This window comes from Peromyscus maniculatus, chromosome 3 (assembly GCF_049852395.1).
Source record: "Peromyscus maniculatus bairdii isolate BWxNUB_F1_BW_parent chromosome 3, HU_Pman_BW_mat_3.1, whole genome shotgun sequence".
In the NCBI taxonomy this organism is placed as follows: domain Eukaryota; kingdom Metazoa; phylum Chordata; class Mammalia; order Rodentia; family Cricetidae; genus Peromyscus; species Peromyscus maniculatus.
This window is the reverse complement of record NC_134854.1, coordinates 139509868-139527774: the sequence shown is the minus strand read 5'-3', so window position 1 is coordinate 139527774 and position 17907 is coordinate 139509868. Positions and strand designations below refer to the sequence as shown.

Sequence of the window (17907 nt, the reverse complement as noted above, 5' to 3'; positions counted from 1 at the left end):
CCCCAGGGAAAGTTGGTAATAATTTTGCCTTTTCTGTTTTGAACAGAACCCACTGAGATGTTTTAGCTCTGATAGCCGTATTTTAGAAGGACGTAAAAATGACAGTGAGTCAAAACACTTTAGACCTTGAGAGGCTCACACCGTGAGCTGATATGAAATACACCCCATTTCTTACGCCCACCACTTCTTGTTTCGTGCAGCGTGGTGCTTTTTTTTTTTTTTTCTTGACTGAAAAGTAGGAAGGATTATCAGAACTATCATTAGAAAGAACAGGGAGGGGAGAGAAAATAGGAAGAGAGTAGGAGACAAGGCAAAGCCAGGGAGTGGTTGGTGGGGAAGTGACCGAGGAAGACTGGAGAGTTAAAAGGAGAAGGAGGGGGAGGAGGAGGACAGGAGGAGGAGAGGGATGAGGAGGGGGAGGGCAGGAGGAGGAGAGGGATGAGGAGGGGGAGGACAGGAGGAGGAGAGGGATGAGGAGTGCTTATGAGGTTAACCATTTCTCATGGATTATCATTTGTGACCACCCAGTCCTAAAGGTGAGCAGTACACTCCATACATTCAGAGGGAAGGAAAACTCAGGTCTGGAGAGATCTGGTAACTTCCCCCAAGGGTGGTGCATCCAGGGGCACTGGGGACTGAGCTGGGCCAGCAGGACAGTGTGACTACAGAGTCATACACAACCCTGTGATTGTTCTGTTGTCTGTGTTTACACAGGGTGCTACAGTACGGTGGACCCATTGACCCATATGAGTGTATTAATAGTGGACAAACACCCAGTTGATGAGATGTAGACACCTTTAACTTCTAGCCTATACCTAAAAGAGAGAGACTCAATGCTCAGAACTCTCAGCCAATAGGATTTTTTATTCACTGTAAAACCTTTTTTTAAAAAAAAAAAAAATGTAAACTTTCAGTATAGCATATAAGGCTACAGACTTTTAGTCAAGTCTTCTATACACTGAGTTATCGATAGGCCTGTGTCAAGGAATTGGAAATCATGTCCTGATTCACAATCTACCCTGCCAAGTAGTCTATTTATTACAATAGATTGTGTAGAATCTAGGTTACAGTAGGTTCTGATGCTAGTTCTGGCACTGATTGACTAGGTCACTCTGCTGGAGTCTCTTAGGACCTTTGAGGCCTCTCATCTACATACTTGCAGATTTGGGCTTGCTGTGTCCTGTAACAGGGTAAAAGGTAGACACATCTCAGCTACTATTCAAACAGAAAAGACAGTCCCTCACCAACCTGCCACCAGGTATCTTGGCACAGTGAAGGAGGGGTACTCTTGATGCAGTCAATGCAGGGACTTTGCCTAACATAGACAGTTTTGGAAAAAAATAAGAGAGCAATTCAGAGAAAGTGACAAAAACGGATCATCGTCTGGGTGGAGAACACAGCCTGTTCCTGCCTGAGGGACCAGTGGGGCCGTCTGAGGTAGGAGGGAAGTGGCCACACAATCCATGATTCCAACTGGGGTTATTAGGAATAGCACCTGGGCGGCTGGAGAGATGGCTCAGAGGTTAAGAGCACTGGCTGTTCTTCCAGAAGTCCTGAGTTCAGTTCCCGGCAACCACATGGTGGCTCACAACCATCTATAATGAGATCTGCTGCCCTCTTCTGGTGAGCAGGGATACCTGTAGATAGAATACTGTACACATAATAAATAAATGTCTTTAAAAAAAAAAAAAGAAAGAAAAAAGAATAGCTTCTGAAAGCTGCATCTGGTGGCACAGATTTATAACCCCAGCTACTTGGGAGGCTGAGGCAGGAGGATCACAGATCAAGAACTGCTTCGACTATGTAGGGAGTTCGAAGCCAACCTACTTTGTGAGACTCTGACTCAAAAATAAAGAGTAAAAGGAGGTTTGGGGATGTAGGTCCCTGCTTGCCTAGCAAGCCTCAAGGCCCTGAATTCACCCCGAAAGTTGACCGCAGTAGTGAAGCGTGAACTGAACAAAGATGGCTGGGTGACCCAGGATGGCCACCAAACACAGCCAGGCTAACCCATTTCATTTCCATCCTAAGAAAGAATTAGAGCCCCTGCTAGACTTTTTAGTTTTACTTTTATCTGTTCAATGGTTTATGTAGACGTGGAAATGACCCATCTTTATTTTTTGACATGTCATTTGCAGAGTGAAGGGCGGAATAGTCAGTTAATTCCTTGTTGGGCTTCTATGTATTTATATAGCTGGACGCCTGTCCCTAGTCAGGAGACTGGTAACTGTTTACAGTGGGGTGGAAAGTCCAGAGCTGAGTCCTTGGCTTCTGTCCTGGGCCCTAGAGGATGAGGGAGTCACAGGCTAAATCAATGAACGTGGAGAGGGAAAGCCAGAGGGGGAGGGTAGGGGGGGTTGTGTTGTGAAGCATGTTGCGTTTGAGCTGCTTGAAATCACAGAATGGAGGGCTGGCTGGACCATGAGGTAGGCCAAGCGAGCAGCAGGCAACCACAGTGACAGGTGCAGACCAAGTTGTGGGTGGGTGAAGAGTGCCCCCAGAGAAGAAAAGGACAAAACTAAAACGGAGCCCAGGAATTGTCAGCTACATGACGAGAAGTAGCTGTACAAAGGGAAGTGGGGCGTGAGAAGACCGTGGTGCTGAAATTGAGAGAACTCTGGGTGCCTGCTGCAGGGGCCACTTTCTCTTTCTATGTCTTGCTCCCGAGTAAGGCCAGTTAGATTCCCAGTGAGACATTCTAAATTGCAGCAGATCTGAAAAGTGCCAAGGGAACCTCCGTGAGGCCCAGTACAACACACCTCTATGTCATCTCAGTTCTCTGCAGACTATGCCTGGGTCTTAAACAGAGGCTCTGGGGGACCTGGATTTCTGTTTCCTCTCCAAGGCCACCAGCTCTGAGTTTCTGAGCGACCAAGGTGCTGTGGGATGTTCTGTATGGCAAATGTGTTACTCTGGTTGGTCAATAAATAAAACACTGATTGGCCAGTGGCTAGGCAGGAAGTATAGAAGGGACTAACAGAGAGGAGAAAAGAAAGAACAGGAAGGCAGAAGGAGTCACTGCCAGCCGCCGCCAGGACAAGCAGCATGTGAAGATGCCGGTAAGCCACAAGCCATGTGGCAAGGTACAGATTTATGGAAATGGATTAATTTAAGCTATAAGAACAGTTAGCAAGAAGCCTGCCACGGTCATACAGTTTGTAAGCAATATAAGTCTCTGTGTTTACTTGGTCGGGTCTGAGCAGCTGTGGGACTGGCGGGTGACAAAGATTTGTCCTGACTGTAGGCAAGGCAGGAAAACTCTAGCTACACCAAGGTCACTTTCCTTTTAGGGAAACTGAGTAAGTAGAACAAAACAAAGCGACAGACCAAAGGCCCATCGAGATCATCAGGTACATTGACAGCAGCAATTACCTTACCAGTGGCCATCTGCTGGGGCACTTTCACTGCCTTGTGTCATTTTCACGAGAGCCCTGTAAGGTGAAGGTCCCCACTTTCCCAAGGCAGGCCACGGTCGTGGTGCCAGTTAAAGGAGTCAGAATCCACCTGTGGCTTCCTGGCGTAAAGACCCAGCCTTCCGCTTCACTGTGCTGCCTCCAACTCTGCACAAGCCATAAGTGGAGATTCTGGCATTAATGTGTGCTGATATGTCTCAACACACGTTTTACCTTTAAGCTGGGTATGCTAATGTGGACTGGGCACAATGGAGGATGCAGGCAGACTAGAGATGGTGAGCTAAGTATGGAAATGATTCCCGAATGTGGTAAACTCTGTGGAGGAAATCAGGAGAGGTGACATAGAAAGTGACCAAGTCCAGGGTCCAGCTGTGATTGGATTGGAAGGCCTCTAGAAACTTCAGTTCTTTATTCAACTCAGTACACCAACCTGCCTGCTCTGGGCTGCATGCCCTGCCTGGTGCAGATTTATTAATGCCATGGCTGACCTGGTGTGTGAGCAGATGTGTGGTTTGCTGTCTAAAGACCCAGAGTTTTCTCATATTTGCCACAGGACAAAGAAGATGTGGTTTCTAAGGCCAGGTAAACACTTCTGCAGCAGGGGAACTGATTTGTCCCACAGAGGTCGTTGACGTGAGGTGATAACAATTGAATGTGTTGACTGTAGTGGCTTCCCAGCTCCCATGTCAAGGACACCTTCAAAAATGTCCCAGATATGAGGTACCGCCTAGACCAAACACAACAATCTTACCTGAAATGCAGGCTTGGAGACTAAAAAGATCCAGTGGCAATGAGGAAAAGTAAGCAGAGGGAGAGGGAGATAATAGATAGATAGATAGATAGATAGATAGATAGATAGATAGATAGATAGATAGATAGATAGACAGATGGACAGGTGGATGGGTGGATAATTGATAGATAGATAGATAGATAGATAGATAGATAGATAGATAGATAGATAGATAGATAGATAGATTCATTAAAAAGAGTGCACACAGAGGAGCCACAGATGGGATGGATCCAACTGCTAAACTGAATGAGGCTTGGTGGACAGAGATCTCACAGGGTAGGCACATGTGAGGGAAGGGGTGGGTTCTTGAATGCCTTCAGAGTTTAATCTCCTGAGGAGCTCAGTGAAAATGACTTCTTCCTTCTGAGACTCATGAAAGGGAAATGAAAGAAGAGAATAGGCAGGAAAGACCAGGGAGGAGGAAGAACGAGAAAGGGAGAGAAGGAGGGGAGGGAGGAGACTGGAAAAGGAAGGGAGGGGAGGAAGGAAGGGAAGAGACAGGAAAAGAAGCAATAGAAAAGGCGAGAAGGGAAGAAACTAAAGAGATAAAAAGGAGAGCAGTGGGGAGAGAGACATGAAAGAAGAGGACTGAACGAACTTCCCGCAGGACAGGGATTCCTGGAGTGGGTTGGGAGGACTCTGATTTGAGTGGACTGAGCCCGGGGGTTTAGAGTGAATTCCTGGGGTGTGGGGATGGCAGGGACTCAAGGAGAGACTGGGACCTGCTGTTGAGGACACCTGGGCCACAAAGGCTTGACGCCAATAGAGGATTCGAGCACAGATTTCTCTGGTCATGAGTCTCCAGGCTCCTCAGTCCTAGGAAAACCCCTCATTTCCTGGGCCTAGAAACCTCCCTGTCAGGCCAGGGGCCCTAGTCCACCTACCCAAGAGCCACATTCATCTGTGTGACGGTAAGGGACGTGGGCCAGGTGGGATTTGGGGATTTATCAAGGCCAAGGCCTACTCATCCTCCTCAAGAGGTCCAAGCCTGGAGAAGCCGCCTTCAAAGCAGAAAGCTGTTCTTTTCTCAGATAAGTGTGTCTGTCCTGTACGGTAGGACAGTTTCTCAGGACTTGAAGATTAAGACTGTTGCAGTTAGGGGCGGTGAGCAAACTCTCAGGGCCGCCAGACCATGGGAAAGACTGCCTGGCTTTGGGAGGGGGCAGTAGAGAACAGTGACAGTGGAACAAGGTACCCACGTGCTTGGGCTCCGAGTTACGAGGACCACCCGGGAGAAGGGAGTCCAGCAGCTCCTGTGGACACTTAGGACCTTGCCTATTGGGTACCCTAAAATAAGCACAGTGTCCAGTCCTGGGGACCAGCCCAGCTCAGCTTCATTCTCCATATGGCTCCAGCAAGGCCTTGCCTCCATTGCTACCCAGAGCTGGACTCACAGCTTTCTTATAGAGATGTCCTTGGATCAATGTCCCTGTCTGTACCTGACCTGGGAGATGATTAGAAATGGAAAAAAAAAAACCATAGATGCCCTTGCCTGCCCTCCCCTGGAAGTTCAGGTGCAAAGTCATCCAAATCTGTCCCCTCTTGTGTCATCTGATTTGAGATCTTATACACTGTTCCTTCCTGATGCTGTGTCCTTGCTTCTGACATCTCCCCTTATACCCTTTTATTTTAACCTCACTGTGGTCCTACAAATGTTTGGATGCCCCAGTGCCTCCCTGAATGCTGACAAGGATGCTCTTGGGCATCAACCTTTCCCAGATGTTCCACAGTGGCATGCTGGTTCCATCTTTCATGGGCTACTTGCCTCAAGAGAAGCATTTCCCCACAGTGGGCTTCTGAATATGCTTCCTGCTGACTTTCTCCAGGACCCTCCAAGTGAGGACCTGGAGATCAGTTATCCTCACTGACATGGTCCCTCCTGCATCTCTGAGCTTGGCCAATCAACATGCCTCTGAAGCCTTAGAGTTGATGCTCCTGGATCATTCATTTCATACTTAACACATATTGTCCAATCTTCTTTCTAAAAAAGGGCCTTCTTAAGACTCAGGGCTGATGACGCCATCTTTAAACTATCTGTTGACTGCCCCACAGCACACATCTATGGCTCCTAAAGGAACCTGACAATGCAAAGTAAAAGAAGCACCATGCCCTAGAACATTTACAATAAAGGTATTGAAGTTCCATCTGGAGACACTGGGACTATCTGTAAAAGAAAGAAAACAACACAGATGAGAACAGAAGTTAATAAAACAGAAAAAAGTACCCTAGAGAGGATAAACAAAAGTAATGTTGTTTTGAGAAGACTAAGAAAAATGATGGCCAGCAGCAGGGCCGACTGAGGGATCACTGAGCCCTCTTGATGCTGCTTCATCCAAACGCCATCCAGATGTAGGGCTTAGTTTGTCAAAACAGGCCTGAAATCCCTGAAAGACATTCCACCCAGCGGAACCTGCTGGTTCATTAACATTTGCTTAGCACTCCTCTGCCGGCTTCTCCTCCCACTGTCCTAGGACTCAGGCTCCTAAATCCAGTGTAGGGGAGGAGGGAGGAAGGAGGGGAGGATATGGAGGAGTGGAAGGAGCTGAAGGAGGAGGAAGTAGGAGAAGGATGGGGAGGGATGGAGGGGGGTCAGGCAGGGCGTGGGGACACATTAAGACTACCTACCCTTCCTGGATTCAGAGATCTCAAGTGATTTGGAAGACAGAGCTCTGTTCTCAAATCCTTAAATGACTTCAGGTCACAAGAGAGGAGGATGTAAACACTTCACAAGGGCAACAGGTGTGAGACAGGACTGTCCTCAGAAACCAAGGCTATTCAGGGACCCTGCTAATGGAAAGGGGACCGGGGTAGCACAGTACACAAGCCTGGTCCCTTCTCTTCCACTTCTTTTTTCTTTTTATGTCTTGAAAGGTTTTTAATGTGCATATATGTGTGTATTCGTGTGTGTGTAGGGGTGCACATGCATGCATCCATGTGTAGAGGCCAGTCAGGTGGCTTCCTCAGTCCCTTGTCACCTTACTTTTATGAGACAGCCAGACACTGAACTGGAAGCTCACTGACTCAGCTGCACAGGCTGGCCAGCCAGCTTTACGGACCTGCCTGTCTTGGCCTTCCCTGTGCTGAGTACACACGCTGACACGTCTCCAGAGATGGAACTCTGATTTTCAGTCTTCTGTGGCCCTTGACTGATGGAGTCATCTTCCCAGAGTGTGCTTTCAAAGTTTTAATAGTAGTAAAAGATACATAATGAGAAATTTACCATTTTATTTTATCTTTAAAATATTTATTTTTTTATTTTGTGTGGTGTGTGTGTGTGTGTGTGTGTGTGTGTGTGTGTGTGGTGTATGTGTCTGTCTGTCTGTCTGTCTGTCAGTCTGTCTTCACCTGGCATCATGTCCTCAAGGTTATTCTGATGATGATTGATAAGCATCATCGCATCCTCAATTTCACATTTTTAGTTGAATCACTGACAACTAAAATCAATGACAAACGCAAGTCATTCTATCATTGCTGTTCCCAACTGATGAGGTTTGATTGGGGTTTTCACACTTTTCTCTCCCTCTTCCTTGCCTACCCACCCCCTTCCCCCTTTTTCCTCTTCAGGTGTTTGTATTGGGTTCCCTGTATTCTGAGAACTCACAGACATGAAGTTCAGGTACCATTTGGGATAACCCAAGTATTCTGAAGAAGCTCTAACCATCTAGTCTGGCAGCCACTCAGGGAAACAGCAGGCCAAAGCTGCTGGGCCTGTCGCACTGGACCACGGGCATGATGCAGAACTTAGTCTATGAACAATCTTATTTGTTCAGGGACTGAAATTTAGGTCCTGTGCTATTTTATGTCTAGGTGATCCTCAACTTTCTCATGGATTGTATATGTTTTATTTGAAAGTGTGTTGTTTCAAAGGATAAGCTGGAGAACAATACAGACAGCATGCACATAGATGGATGGCTATTATGACTGATTGTACATTTATATGACTCTAAGGCTATGATCCAAACCATAACAAGTCCCAAGTCTGGGAACTGAGGATATGTTTAAAGCTCCATATCCTTTTACATGGCTCTCCTGGGGAACTCCATATTTTGTTTTACTGTATTATTTTTCAAAAAGTACTTTCTTTCATCAACAATAATGCAATTTAGAATTATAAAAAACCATGACAAATAAAAACAAACACATTTCAAATTCCTGGCATGTTATTCTTTGAGATTCAAGGACAATAAATCAACATTTCCAGGTATTCTCAGATTTTTCAAAACTGTGGTATTTCACACATTTTTCTAACAACCTTCACACTCTATAATTTGAATAGCAAAACTTCTTGTTTAAAGAAAAAAATTTAAAAAGTTTATTGGTATATATGAAAAACTCCATCCTCCTGGGATATCCAGTGAAAGCATAATTTAAAATGCGTATCTTCCGGTAAAGTCACAGGCCTCCTGGAGTCACAAGTGGACATTGCCTATTTAAGGATGTATTTTGCACTGAGAATGTGTTGTGCTGTGAGAGAGCATGCAAAGGACTCACATAGAGTGTATGATATATGCGAACTCATTAGCAAGCATTTTGTCTTTTTTTTTTTTAAATCACCCATTCTTGTTCTCCTAGACCCACATGTACAATGTTTATATTAACATGTGTACACATTTTAGGCTAAGAGCCACATATGAGCAAGAGCAGGTGATGATTTTTTTCTCTGAGATTGGGTGTCCTTGCTTACTATTATTCATTCTAATTCCATTCACATTCCTACAAATTTTGTGATTTCATTTTTCTTTTTTTAACTTTATTTATTTATTTATTTGTTTATTTATTTAAATTTACATAATTTCTTTATTGAATCTTTAGGAATTTCACATCATGCACCCTAAGTTCACTCACCTCCTAGTCCTTCCATCTCCTCCCCTCACCCCTGCCATGCCCCCACAAAGGAAAATTAAAAAGAAACCCAACCAATCCAAAACAAAACAGCAAACAAACATAAACCAAAAAGAAAAACAACAAAACAGAAAAACCTCTTCATTCCTCCAGTTTTCCCACCTCTCCAACACCTCTCCATCCGTCCTGGTGATATTGGGAGCCGCAGTGTGTCCCACAGTCTACCCTTCTGTCCAGTCAGCTGTACTTGCAAATGTTCACTGCAGTTCGTCCCTGGTCTGGTTCAAGGCCTCTGGTTTCTGGTACACCATCACCACTGCATCCTCACCAGAACTCCTCTGGGATATCCTGCAGCCACCCCGAGCCATGGAGATCCTGTGGGGTATTGGTTCACAGGACCAGTACCTTCCCGAGCTCTAGCAGAACCTAGATGGGGTAGGTGTTAGGGTGGGCCTGGCCAGTAGTTGAGCTGTTCAGTCCAGGCCACTGGAGCTGCCCCCTCAGGCGAGGAACTGAGCCAGCTCCCCTAAGCCCACGCCATCAGGGTCAGTTCTTCCTCACCCATGGTGAGGGGCGGGGCCATCTCACCTGAGTATGTGTGTGGTGGGGAGGGGCAGCTCTCCCATGAGGGTCAGGGCCAGCTTTCTTCCAACAGTGTCCATCATGGGCTCCGCATGGTCTTCTGATTTCATCACTCATGGTTCCTATGGCCCCCTGAGGTGACATGGGCCACAGACATCAGCACAGGTCCCAGCTGCAGTAGGACCACAGACCCAGACATGACCCTTGGCAGCAGCTTGGGTCTGGACAACACCATGGCCCTGATGACAACACAGGCCATCCAGATCAACATGGCTTTGGTGGCAGCATGGCCACCTACATGGCCACAGGTGACAGTCCAGACACTGGGCAGCCTTTGTGGCCTTTGGTGGCAACATGGGCCATGAATAGCTACACAGACCCTGGCTGTGGTAGGACCATGGACCCAGACATGGCCCTTGGCAGCAGCCTGGGCCTGGACGTCACCCTGGTCTGGGTAGCAAGCAGGCCTTCCACATCAGACTACTCCTTATCACCTTCATTTCTTCCATTCTTCCTCTTTCCACAGCTCATGAGCCATTCTGCTTCGCTTTCTCTCCCATATCTCTACAACACACTTGCTCATCATACTGGGACCTACTTCCCTGGCTCTACAAGGTGTTGGGCTGGCCTGTAGATCACCCTCCTGAGTCAACCGGCATCAGATGGGCCATGGATGATTTCATTTTAGGGCTAAATACTATTCCATTTTGAATATGTACCAGATTTTTATTGTCCATTGATCTGTTGATAGATAAGTAGGCTGATTACAATTCTTTGCTATAGTGAATAAAGCAACAGAAAGTGTGGGGGTGTAAATATCTCTGTAGCAGGGTAAGGCATGGAGTTCTCTGGGTTTATGCACATGAGTGGAATAGATGGGTCATGTGGTGGTTCTGTTTTCAATTAATGAAGAGCCTCCAGAATGATTTCCACACTGTGTTAATTTGTACTACACCAGTGGTGAACAAGGATTTCCCTCTCTGTACTTCTCCAACATCTGTCATTGGATTTCTTGGTGGTAGCCATTCTGACAGGGGTGAGGTTTTTGTTAATTTTTTTTGAACCTGATTTTGGTATCACTATAATACTGGCTTCACTGATGTTGTAGTATTCCTTCACATTGTGTGCTGTGGAACAAGTTAAGAAAAATTAGGATAAATTCCATGAAATTAGGAAGAATGAATTAGGAAGAATTTCCATGAAAATTTGGTAGAATTCAGCATTGACTCCATCCAGTCCTGAGCTTGTCTTGGCGGGCAGAAGTCTGATTACAGCTTCAATCACATTTCATGTAATAGGTCTCTTTAGGTTACTTATAGCTTCTGGTTTTAATTTTGGTAGATGATACACACTTAAAAATTCTTCTGCTTCATCTAATTTTTCTAGCATTTTAGAGAATAAGTTTAAAATTTAACCTTTAGTAATGTTCTGAGTTTATTGGAATCCCTGTAATGATATTCTTTATCTCCAATTTTAGTTTCTTCTCCCTCTTTTTTTTTTGTCAGATTGTGTAGGGGTTTCTCAGTCCTATTGACTTTTCAGAGCCCAACTCTTTGGTTGGTTTTATGTATTGTTCTTTCAGTCTCTCTCATATCCAATCTCCATTATTTCATGCCATCTATTAGAATTGTGACTGGTTGCTTGTTGTTTATTCAGGAGACTTGAAATGCATCACTGGGTTATTTATATGCTATCTCTGAGATATTTTTAGATTTATTTATTTTTATTTTATGTATGTGGGTGTTTTGCCTGTATTTATCTGTATACCCACAGAGGTCAGAAGAGGAAGTGGGGTCTCCTGGAACTGGAGTTACAAATGGTTGTTGTTGCTATGTGGGTGCTGGGAATTGAATCTGGAAGAGCAATCAGTGCTCTTAACCACTGAGCCATCTCTCCAGTCCCTCTCAGAGTTTTACTGTGAGCAACATGAATGGCCCCCTCTGGCCTAGGATCCTGCAATCCAGCAGCTTAGAATTCTGTTGCTGATTTGTTAATCAAAAAGTCAATTAGAGAGGAAACCCACAAAAACAATATTTGGGTATTTTAAATATTTGATTTTGTTTTTTAAAAATAAACATGAGCATCTCATTAATCTTTTGACATGAAACCAAAGCCTCCTGTGGGCTGCCGGCCCTTGTGGAGGTCCCACAATGTCTTTCTCACAGGAGTGACATGTACAGCACGTCTCCACGAATCTCACAGTCGGGTGATTTAGGAAAGACTTGGGATTCTGACTGTGGTCTTCAAATGACTTTCATCTCTGTGTTCCCTCAGTATTTCACAGCTTCTCAGAAACAAGCAGTGCTGTTTTACTGGTCCACCTGCAACATATCTGCACACTCGGAACTGAGGTTTTTGTTTTCAGAAATATCGAGGGTGGGGGTGGCACCCATAATTGATTAATTTTAATAAACCTACCTAACTTTAATAACTGATAAAATCACAGCTGTAAGCTGATTTGGGGAAATGGTCAGTGCCTTTGGTGAGCGTTGGCTCATCTGGGGGGAGCTGGCACTGCAAAGCTGCAGGACATCTGCTCTGTGTGTCAGTGTTCACTCACTGCGAGGAGACACTCAAGACGGCTTGCTGGGGGATGGTCTGTATGGCAAATGTGTTGCTCTGATTGGTCAATAAATAAAACACCGATTGGCCAGTAGCCAGACAGGAAGTATAGGAGGGACTAACAGAGAGGAGAATTGAGAGAACAGGAAGGCAGAGAGAGACACTGCCAGCTGCTGCCAGGACAAGGAAGATGTAAGGTACCGGTAAGCCACGAGCCACATGGCAAAGTATAGATTAATAGAAATGGGTTAATTTAAGATAGAAGAACTAGATAACAAGAAACCTGCTGCGGCTATACAGTTTGTAAGCAATATAAGTCTCTGTGTTTACTTGGTTGGGTCTGAGTAGCTGTGGGACTGGCGGGTGAGAGAGATTTGTCCTGACTGTGGGCCAGGCAGGACCAGGAAAACTCTAGCTACACAGTTATCATAAAGAAAGAAGCCAAGGTTTGTCATCTGTAAGATTTCCAGAGGTTTCAGTCCATGGTTGTTCTTTCTTGAAGGTTTGGGGCCTATGATGACCCAGAACACCAATAGACATGTGCACAGTGAGGGAACACAGAGACATAAAGACAGAGAGAGGGAGAGAGGGAGGGGGTGGAGAGAGACAGAGAGACAGAGACAGAGAGAGACAGACAAACACAGAGAGAATGAATGAATGAATGGAAAGAAGGGGCCAGGAACAAGACAGTCCCCAAGAGCATGCTCCTAAGTTCCAAGAAGGTTCCACCCACTTAGTTTCCAAGGCATCCCAATATCACATCAAGTTAGGATCCCATCAATGGGATGATCCACTGTCGGTCAGAGTTCTTGTGACCCAGCTAATCAAGTCCCCAAATCCTATCTGTAAACATTGCTGTTTAGGAGGCCAGTCTTTCAACACATGAGCCCTTCAGGGAACATTTCAGAACTAACCACCATGTCTTCTGTGTGATTGTGGGGTGGGAGTATGAGAAGGACATCCAGGCCAAGGAAGGGAGCACTGGCCCCAAGGGGCAGCAAAGAAAAAGTCTCCTAGTGTCCATGCTGAGTCTCTTCTTGGGATGTATTTCCCACGGGTTCAATTACTTTAATACACTAATACAGAGGTTCTCAACCTTCCTAATGCTGAGACCCTTTAATACGGTTCTTCATGTTGTGCTGACCCCAACCATAAAGTTATTCTTGTTATTTCCTAACTGTAATTTTGCTATTGCTCTGAATCATAATGTAAATATCTGTGTCTTCCAGTGGTCTTAGGGGGTGGCCCCCAAAGGGGTTGCAACCCACAGATTGAGATCTACTGCTCTAATATCTCCTTGGTTACACTTCCCTCTCCTCTTATTAGGATAATTTTTTAGACACATCAATTGTAACCAGAACCTTCCAGTATCACAGAACTTGAGACCCCATATTGCACTTGCTTTTCCACTTGTTACCCCCATTACTCAGTTACCACTTCCTTCAAGTCAGGTTCTAAGTCTTATTTGCCACTGCTTACCAAGAGCCCATCTCAGAGTCTATCCCACAATAAACAGAAATGTGTAATATCAGAGCAGAGAGCTCTATAACGGCAGGGTCCTGCTCTGCTCTGAAAATATAAACAAGTGTTGGAGCTAAACAAAGATCTCGATCTCAACTGTGTGCTTGCTCTGACAACTTTAAGTCCCCTTGGCTTATCCAGCACCATGTGCCCTACAACCTACTACTTTCCACTGTTATTCCCAACATTCTCATTGGGATTCAGAGTTTTCTCTTTGCTTGGAAACTGGCTGTGTGTCTTGCTGATGAGCCTATCAGAGCCTCCCGTGAGTTCTATTAAACTCCTCGATTCCTGGATATCTAGATTGAACCATTGCCCCTGGCTCCTCCTACTCTGGTATGGTTTGTTCAGCCTTCATGACTGAACTCCTCTGTAGGTGACCTGACTAACAGGATCTGGGAGAGGCCGGACGTAAATGTGCCAAAGACATCTTCAACAGTCCATTCCTGGCAAGCACGTGCAAGTGTCCCCAAAGCAAGCCTGTGTCCTGTGACATCTTCCCAGAGCGAGGATCCTTCATTTTCCAGGGTCCCTCTTGAATCTCAAATACAAAGCCCTACAGGAACCAAGTGGGGTTTAAAAATTCCCTGAATCATGTCTTCAAGAAAGTTGAGAAAGTTGTTTGCTAAAAATAGAGACTGCCTGTTTCTTGTCTTGTAATCTGGGAGTCTTCATGGTGGAGTTTCAGCTCCTTATCATGCATGGACACTGTAGGTAATTTTCACATTTTATGTAAAATGGTTGCTTATAACAAAGATCAAGGCTAGGAAACTACATTTCTGTACAGTTCAGGTGTCTAAATGAACACAAACTGTAACCTAAACTTATCATGTTCCCAGTTACCCATTCCAATTACCCGTCAGTTTCTGTATGTTACCGACACCCCCATGTCCATCATATACATGTGATTCCAATATACATTGCTCTTGATTTCATAGGTTGATTTCTTTGCTTAGGATGTTGGCCTTGAAGCAGTTTTAAAATAGCTGTCTTGTAATATGATCAGGTGTGAACATCTGGGAAATATTTAAAGTTTCTAATTGTTAGTGGTTATGCAAATAAATTGTAGCTAATGTAGTCAAGCCAAGATTCCCATTCCCATTTGCATTCTGTTTATATTTCTCAACAACCCACTAACACTCAACTGGAGAGGTTTTGCCTTGAGCAATTGAGAAAGGACATACCTTGGGGAAGGAATCAAGCTTGAATAACTCTCCAAGAAAGGAAATGCAATCTGATCCTCCTGATTGCTGCTTGAAACATAATTCCAAACAAAACAGAATGCAGCACGTGTGTGTTGCACACACACACACACATCAGCGGCAATAGCATCCACAGGGAAAAGCATGCACCATTAAGCACAGTTAGAGAATTCTGGCTTTTAGAACAGATGGATGCTTGATTTTTCAGTCACTATCCCTTGTACTCTCAAGACTGAGCAGTGAGAACTAAAGTGTGCTTGAATGGCCCCCACAGCCCCACCTCACACCACTGTGACCATCAGGACCCTGTCTAATTGGAACAGTTACACAGGGAACAAGTGCCGTGAGAAAAACAAGGCCTTGAGCAGGAAAGAACCTGAGGACAGAAACACCCTGAAGGCAGGCCACTGTTGGTTTCTCTCATGCTGTCAGCATCTCCTCTGTATCTGACCATGGGGTGCTCTTAAAATGACAGCATGTTGATAAAACATCAATAGCAACAAATGAGACAGGCCACATGCTTGCTGTAAAGTAGGAAATGTCAAGATTTTAATTTGGGGGTTCTCCAAAAGGGAAAACACCACATTAATAGAAATAGACTTTCTGTGATTTAGCCTTGGGGATGCTTGTTCTATGACTCTTTCTTCTTCGTCTTCTTCTTCTCAATCTCAGCACTGGTGAAGGTCTAAAGCGACCTTCATTGGGTGGCTCAGAGGACTGGTCCCCAGCCGGGTGGATGGAAATGGCCCCTGGTTCGTCTCGTCTCCCTGTGTGGAGTCAGGTCGCATGGCCTAGTGCGAGAGGGATACTGTGTTGTATCTATCTGCCTTCATGGAACTCCCTTAAAGATTCAGTCTTACCCCTCAATTTCCCAGCTTCCGTCCCCACAGTTCTCTGCTTTAAGACCCTCAACAGTGTCCAGCCAACTCCTTCCCTGTTGCCCCAGGGTTGAATTGTTAAGCGCTCATCTTACACTCTAGGTGATAACTGTAGCAGCAGCAGCAGGCGTCCTGTCCATCTCCGCCCTGTGTCAGGCAAAGCGGGCCTCAGCTGTGCAGCACAGGGTGCTGGGGGAAAGGACAGTTGGCTGGTTAAGCATGTGGCTGGTTAAGCTTCAGGCTTTCGAGCAGCACAGTTCAGCTGAGATTCATTCTGGATGAGGACTCAGAGGCTTCCAGTCTGAGGAAACAGGACCAGCTGAGGAACTGGCAAGGTGAGATAGCTGTGACTTGTTCTGTCTCTCTGATCTACCAGCATGGACCCCAATAACTCGCCTCAGGTTTGATTTTATTAATAAGAACTTTTAAGATTCCTGCTACAGGTCTGAATCCCGAGACCTGCAGGCTGGAGGGAGATAAAGAGCAGGTGGTCTTCCTGGGCCTCACTATCTGTTTCTTAAAATCGTTATCTAAACACACATCAGACTATAAGGATTGATTTTCAATTTTTTAAAAAAAGATATTTATAGGACCTCATAGAGTTCTAAGAGCTAATACAGAGAAATCTCTGTTCTCCCACAGTGGTAGCATCCTGCATAAGAACAGTGCACTGTCATGATCAGAAGACTGACATCAATGCTTCCGTGGCCCTATTTAGGCTTTCCTAGTTATGAATATGTTCATTGTATGTGTACATGTGTAAGTGTATCTATACAAATCTGCCATGCGTCACTCTTTGGCATGGCCACCATGACCACAAGGGGCCCCGTGCTCACATCTGTAATAGCGTATTTCTCAGAGGTGTGTGCTGGTGAGATCTAAGAGGCATTGAGCATGGCTGTGTCCTGGCAAGTGGTGACCGCAGATGAACAGGCTGGCAGTTTGTGCTCCATCAAAACCCAAGGTTTATTACCTCCTCCAGGTGAGGGTGGTAAGAGATGTGCCTCCAGTGTGTGCTTAGGTCTAGAGAACAGAGTTCTTTACGTTTGACATGAGTGCCTTTGTAAAAGGGATCCCAGGAAACTGTCTCACTTCTGCCATGTAAGGACAGTTAGAACCCAATGGAAACAGAAACAGGGCCTTCGATCGACACCAACTTGGCTGGTGCCTTCATCTTGGGTTCCCAGTCAAGGAGACTTATTTTAGTTACTGGTGAGCCTCCTGGATTTTTTGTTACAGTAGCTGGAGCAGCCTAGCACATCACACAACACAGCCTCTCTCTCAGGTAGGATTCTTGTTGAGAAGGGCACAGTCAAGAGACAGGCTGGGTTTGTCTATGGATCACACACCCCTCATCAGAACCTTTAATGTACCACTGTCAGGACTCTGCTTATGGAAACATCACTTGTCTTTCTCCAGTGTCTCCAGATTTCTAAACTGGGAGTGAGGCCACACAGTGCCTCAGAGCAAGGGCCTTGGAAGCTGCCAGGCCCTGTTGAGCAAGTGGGGACTCACTCTGACAGCCGTGCTGGCTCATCCTGAGGCTCAGCAGAGGGCCTCCCACCGGCCTCTCAAGTACTCTCACTTCCCTTCCACATGCTGAGGAAAAGAGCGGGCTTCGGCCACTCTGTCACTCGCTAGCTGCAGGTTTTCCCCACGGCCTGAGCCAGGGCCTCGAACATTCCAGGCAACTGACGAAGGTGTTTGGGCCATCGCCCAAGACACCGAAAGCAGCTGGTACCAACACCAAATCCAAGTTCCTTACACCCCCATGTGAACCCCAACTGTGGCCTCTGGCTGTAGGTAATCCAGAACATCTCTTTTATCTTACTGTCTGTCCTTTGTGAGGATAAAACACAGTGGTGTGTGGGTTCCCCTAACAAATTCTTTAGACTGATCACCTTTGTGTTTAGCACTTCTGTCCTTGGAATTCCAACAAGCCCCATCTTGTGGAAAGTCCACTGCCACCACTTTGGGGGCTAACTCTAGCTATGGATTTGGATTTGAGAGAAGCACCTCTCTCAGCAGACTGTCTTTGTGTCGCAGATGCGTCGCCCCGAGAGAAAGGGCAGGCAGAGGAGACACAGAGCATGATGGATCAGCTGTGAGATCAGTGAGGC

General features: G+C 45.7%; 1 long non-coding RNA gene across 2 annotated transcripts in view; it reads left to right on the top strand.

Annotated features, from left to right (window-relative positions):
- Positions 1-2246: 2246 nt before the first annotated feature.
- Positions 2247-17907, top strand: part of LOC143272481 (uncharacterized) — a 28848-nt gene continuing 13187 nt past the window's right edge. Inside the window, exon 1 of one of the 2 annotated variants that reach the window (XR_013050097.1) lies at positions 2247-3056. This is a non-coding gene — a long non-coding RNA (uncharacterized LOC143272481). Of the gene's footprint in view, positions 3081-17907 lie in introns of both variants that reach the window. The other variant, XR_013050098.1, reaches the window with a different exon arrangement.